Raw genomic sequence first — 6865 nt, 5'->3', positions numbered from 1 at the left:
TCTCCTTCCCTTTGCCACACACAAGCTCAGGAATCAGAGTAGCAGCCATGTTAGTCTGTATTCGCAAAAAGAAAAGGAGGACTTGTGGCACCTTAGAGACGAACAAATTTATTTATTTGAGCATAAGCTTTCATGAGCTACAGCTCACTTCATCGGATGCATGCAGTGGAAAATACAGTGGGGAGATTTTATATACACAGAGAACATGAAACAATGGGTGTTACCGTACATGCTGTAACGAGAGTGATCAGGTAAGGTGAGCTATTAATGGCACGAGAGAAAAGAAACCTTTTCCACTGAATGCATCCGATGAAGTGAGCTGTAGCTCACGAAAGCTTATGCTTGAATTAAAAAGCTCGTTTCTATTTCCAAGGCAATTACTGCATTCATAGGCAATTACAAATTAAAATCTTCTACCTCTCAAACTAGAAGCTACACTGTACAGACGCTTACAACTGGGGAAGCACTACATTAAGAATTCAAGTACATTCATATCTACCCATTGTGCAGTACAGACCATGGGGATGCCATCTACTGCTAGCGGTGCACAACCTTCAGTGTAAGATTGATCTAGTCAGCAAACTTCGACGGAAAACACAGACCACTATTATAAATACTTGTGAGATACTTTGACAATTAAGACTATGCGGTGTGAAAACATTTCATGTTCGTAAGTTACACAGTGTTGATATTTGCCATTTTTGCCACATGTTAAACAGCTTCATCATTTTTGAGAATAAATCCTTGCCCATGCACAACCAATACAAATTTTTCAATACATTGTTGTTTAGGAGCTTTGGCCAATAGAAACCACATTAAGGTGTTTAAATTAACTGAAACAGTAAAAACTGTAGTCATAGTCGTGTTGCAGTGTTTCTGGAATTGTGCAAAAAAATGACACTCATTTTGGGTGTCATTCTTTCACCTCACCTACATGCAGAGCCATCCCTAGGGGATGACGAATCTGGGTGACCGCTTGGGGCCCTGCACTCTGGGGGGCACTGTGGGCCAGTGCAATTGGCTCAGGCCGCATGGGCAGCCGATGAACTGCTGGTTGGGGGAGGCTACTCCCAGCCCTGCCCCTTCCACCCAAGGGAGAGTGTGGCCCCAACAGTGCTGGGAGGGAGAGCGCTTGGTGCCACCGCAGCCTCCCCAGCCCCGGAGCACCGGGAGGGAAAGCACACGGCGGCACCTCCGCAGCCCCGGGATGGGTGGATTTACTACAGTGATGGAAGCACCCCATCCGTCACTGCAGCTGTGCCACTGAGGTGTTTCTAGTGTAGACATATCCTCATTGTCTTAATTAGGTGATCCATTGCTTGGTTACAAGCCTACCTGAGCTGAGCTGTTTCCTCAGGCAGAAGTCAACTCATTACCCTAGGTGCTTCCATTTGAATGGAAGACCATCCAAGTTAACAGCTCCTGATTGCTCTGCATTGTACACCCTCTGATATCATCTCTTGGAATCACAGTGCATGAAGGAGGCAAAAAGATGACAGTGAAGGCGCAGAACAGTTTTACTATCAAAATACTGCTTACAAAAACAAAATGGTGCTTGTAGATTGATACAGATGCAAGCAGACTTACATTAATCCACCACAAGCCTCATATTCACTACTTCATTAGAAAGAAAAGGAGTACTTGTGGCACCTTACAGACTAACACATTTATTTGAGCATAAGCTTTCGTGGGCTAAAACCAACTTTATAAGATGCATGCAGTGGAAAATACAGTAGGAAGATTATATATATGTGTGTGTATATATATATATACACAGAGAACATGAAAAAATGGGTTTGCCATACCAACTATAACAAGAGTAATCAGTTAAGGTGAGCTATTATCAGCAGGAGAAAAAAAACTTTTATAGTGATAATCAAGGTGGACCATTTCCAGCAATTGACAAGAATGTGTGAGGAACAGTGGGGTGGGGGGGGGGTAATAAACATGGGGAAATAGTTTTACTTTATGTAATGACACATCCATTCCCAGTCTTTATTCAAGCCTAATGTAATGGTGTCCAGTTTGCAAATTAATTCCAATTCAGGGGTCTCTCGTTGGAGTCTGTTTCTGAAGTTTTTTTGTTGTAGTATTGTGACTTTTAGGTCTGTAATCGAGTGGTCAGAGAGATTGAAGTGTTCTCTGACTGGGAGACTACGGCGGGTCATACTGAAAGGTGAACTGTCAGACTGGAGGGAGGTTACCAGTGGAGTTCCTCAGGGATCGGTTTTGGTACCAATCTTATTTAATCTTTTTATTACTGACCTCAGCACAAAAACTGGGAGTGTGCTAATAAAGTTTGCGGATGATACAAAGCTGGGAGGTATTGCCAATTTACAGAAGGACCGGGATACCATACAGGAGGATCTGGATGACCTTGTAAACTGGAGTAATAGTAATAGGATGAAATTTAATAGTGAGAAGTGTAAGGTCATGCATTTAGGGATTAATAACAAGAGTTTTAATTATAAGCTGGGGACGCATCAATTAGAAGTAATGGAGGAGGAGAAGGACCTTGGAGTATTGGTTGACCACAGGATGACTACGAGCCGCCAATGTGATTTGGCCCTGAGAAAAGCTAATGCGGTCTTGGGATGCACCAGGCGAGGTATTTCCAGTAGAAATAAGGAGGTGTTAGTACCGTTATACAAGGCACTGGTGAGACCTCACCTGGAATACTGTGTGCAGTTCTGGTCTCCCATGTTTAAGAAGGATGAATTCAAACTGGAACAGGTACAGAGAAGGGCTACTAGGGTGATCCGAAGAATGGAAAACCTGTCTTATGAAAGGAAACTCAAGGAGCTTGGCTTGTTTAGCCTAACCAAAAGAAGGTTGAGGGGAGATATGATTGCTCTCTATAAATATATCAGATGGATAAATACCGGAGAGGGAGAGGAATTATTTAAGCTCAGTACCAGTGTGGACACAAGAACAAATGGATATAAACTGGCCATCGGGAAGTTTAGACTTGAAATTAGATGAAGGTTTCTAACCATCAGAGGAGTGAAGTTCTGGAATAGCCTTCCAAGGGAAGCAGTGGGGGCAAAAGACCTATCTGGCTTCAAGATTAAGTTCCATAAGTTTATGGAGGAGATGGTATGATGGAATAACATGATTTTGGCAATTAATTGATCTTTAACTATTCATGGTAAATAGACCCAATGGCCTGTGATGGGACGTTAGATGGGGTGGGATCTGAGTTACTACAGAGAATTCTTTCCTGGGTATCTGGCTGTTGAATCTTGCCCACATGCTCAGGGTTTCAGCTGATCGCCGTATTTGGGGTTGGGAAGGAATTTTCCTCCAGGGCAGATTGGAAGAGGCCCTGGGGGTTTTTCGCCTTCCTCTGTAGCATGGGGCACAGGTCACTTGCTGGAGGATTCTCTGCACCTTGAAGTCTTTAAACCATGATTTGAGGACTTCAATAGCTCAGACATAGGTGAGAGGTTTATTGCAGGAGTGGGTGGGTGAGATTCTGTGGCCTGCATTGTGCAAGAGGTCAGACTAGATGATCATAATGGTCCCTTTTGACCTTAATGTCTATGAGTCTATGAGGAGGCAATTTGATCAAGTACACCTTTGAATTGCTCTTTTTAAATATTATTTTTTTAGAGAACAAAAACCTGAACAGAGAGCTGGTAAAATATAACAAGCCTTTTAAAAATATCTACAGTTTAATTACATTGGACCTGACCTTTAATAAGCTGCTGTCAACAGCAGCAATCATCTATTAAATATAAAGTAGAAAGTGTTTTTTGCTTTAACAGCGATGGTTGTCACTGATGGTGAGGAAGTGGTCCCAGGGAAACACAGTTGCCTAGCAGAAAATTGCTTAGCCAACCCTCTGTCACTCCAGCTCCAATTAAGGGAGGTGAATTGGAGTGAGGTTGTTCACCTGGCCCTGATTGGGAAAGCTGGAACAGCTGCTGCCTCATCAGGCTTGGGCTGGATAAAAGCCCGAGGGGAAGGAAGCCAGGAGATGAGCTAGAAAGAGGGAAGCTGTATGAGAGGAAAGGTAGTGGGGGGAAGCAGGGAGTGATAGCTTGTTCCCTCTCTCCTGCTGGTGGACTGTAAGTAGGGAACTACCAGTATGGTGGAAAGGTGGTGGGAACACAACCTGTAAATAAAAACACCAGGTGAGCAGTGCACCAAGGTCTCTGTGTGACTTTCTCAGCCAGTGGGAGCCAGGAGGGCTCTGCAAGGACCCCGTTAAACAAACCCACCTTGATTTTTCCTGGTTCTGCCTTTAGGATCACAAAATTGAATTTCTGGGAGCAAGGTGGATTGGAGGATCACTCTCCTCCCTGTGACAGAGACAAGGTAAGCTGGTTTATTTATCTAGTTGTAGGGGAAGCAGTACCTTAACAATCCTCCCTGTAATCATTTTCAGGTGTGGTTCTAATATTCAACAACTCTAGAAGATCCAGGCCTCCCAACCTCCATTAATTTCAATGGTAGATTTGTGGCTAAATCCCTTATCCCCTGTTGAAAATATCACATTTAAGTGTAGGTAGGCCTGTCCTGACATGAGCAATTAAACACATGGATGTGAGGGGAGGCCTCCTTCTTTGGAAGATAGGATTAGGGAGGTAAATGAATCACCAGGCTGCAAACAGGACTTTGGTCTAACAAAGTTAAGTAAATAGGTCACTGGGCTAAAAAGACAGAATGTCTGAGCAGCTAAAATAAAGAGAACACCCATGAAACTGGTTACTATGACCAAGATAACAATAGACAAGTTAAGTTAGGAATGTAGAGATGAGGTTAAGAGTAGGCTGAGAGTGAACAGTGCATGAACAGAGCATGCAGTACAAGGACTGGGTCCTACACTGTAACCAAGCCATTTCAAAAATGTATGATGCAATGAGATATGTAAATGTGTATAAAAGGAGAGGGTTTCTGTTTTACTTTGGATCTGTGATGTACCCTGCATTCACCCCCTGCATTTGAGTCTGATCAACTCAGCATAGCATTGCTATTTGCCGAATAAAGATATCTCAGTGACATAGTCTGGAACTGAACTGAGTTCTTGGGAAGCTGAGTGTAAAGAGGTCTTGGAGGGAATCCCAACACTCAGAACAGAGCAGTGGTGGGAGGCTAATTGCTGGCACTCAGTACTGTCCATTTTTACAAACGGAAAATAAACTGATTTCCATTTTGCCTCTTTTTGATACAGAGATCTCTTGAGGCAGGCGGAGAAATATAGCACCAAAGCAGTTGCTATTTTCAAAGCATGAATCTTGAGTTGATGGCTCATGTATACTGGGAAACAGGAAGAATTTGAGACCATTGAGAAGGAAAACCTCTTCTCCATTTCCAGGGTAGAGAAGAGAATGTGAATCTTTTCCTTAAAATTGCAACTCTACTTGCTTGTGTAACTAGTTATTAAATGGTACTGCTAATTTGTCTTCATTTTATTGCTATAAATCTTTGCACGCTTCACCCTTAATTTCTGGATAATAAACTTCCTCTCTTTTATTTGCTCCTCCTCTGGGACATTATTTTCTTTTGCCACTTTCCTGTGAAAGTGGTTTAATACCCTGAATGAGCAAAATGGGCACAGTGTCACACAGTTTTACCTTTTTAGGACTTTAAGGGATCATGTATCCTCTCTCTCTTCCACTTTTCAGTATTCCCAAACTTTTTAATTTTCCTGTGCTTTCTGATTTTAACTATATAAGTTACATGTAACCTTAGAATAAACACCCTTTCCCCTATTAATACATTCTGGAGTTGTGCAGTAAGGACACAACTAAGTCTTTTTGTTTAAGTAGCGAACATAGAATGAAAGGTATGCATTTAAATAGCATTTGAATAAATAAGATTTTTTTTTAAACAGGTCACCCAGATAAACATCCCAGTACTGTGTTTTTATGGGTGTAGAAGAGCAGGATCTTTGTCTGAAGCAGCTAATTGTTTCCTATACCACAAACTCAAATGGTGTCCCATTTTCAAATCTAGCTAGCTGTGAAAACACCTTTAGGAATTGCAATAACTCCAGGATATTGCAATCAGCACTGGATGTTTACTTATAATGTAGCACAGGATATTTTTAAAACGTTATCAGCACCAGATAAGATTTTATATTTACTCCCGAATGGTAAAACTTAGGGCTGTCAATTAATCCATTAACTCATGCAATTAAATAAAAAATTAATCGTGGTTTAAAAAATTAATCATGATTAATTGCACTATTAAACAATAGAATACCAATTTTTTTCTACATTTTCAAATATATTTCTATTACAACACAGTATACAGTGCTCACTTTATTACTTTTGATTACAGATATTTGCACTGTGAAAATGATAAAAGAAATAATATTTTTCAATTACCTCATACAAATAATGTAGTGCAATCTCTTTATCGTGAAAGTGTAACTTACAAATGTAGGGTTTTTTTATTATTATTTTTGTTGTTGTAGTTGTTTGTTTCATAACTGCACTCAAAAACAAAACAATGGAAAACTTTAGAGCCTACAAGTCCACTCAGTCCTACTTCAGCCAATCACTCAGACAAACAAGTTTGTTTACATTTATGGGACATAATGCTGCCTGCTTATTATTTACAATGTCACCTGAAAGTGAGAAAAGGTGTTCACATGACACTTTTGTAGCCAGCGGTGCAAGATATTTACATGGTAGATATACTAAATATTCGTATGCCCCTTCATGCTTTGGCCATTATTCCAGAGGACATGCTTCCATGATGATGATGCTTATTAAAAAAAGTGTTAATTAAATTTGTGACTGAACTCTTAGGTGGGGAATTGTATGTCCCCTGTTCTGTTTTACCTACATTCTGCCATATATTTCATGTTCTAGCAGTCTCAGGTGATAACCCAGCACATGTTTGTTTTAAGAAC

Source organism: Eretmochelys imbricata, chromosome 3, assembly GCF_965152235.1.
Source record: "Eretmochelys imbricata isolate rEreImb1 chromosome 3, rEreImb1.hap1, whole genome shotgun sequence".
Classification (NCBI taxonomy): Eukaryota; Metazoa; Chordata; order Testudines; family Cheloniidae; genus Eretmochelys; species Eretmochelys imbricata.
This window is presented reverse-complemented; position numbering follows the sequence as displayed.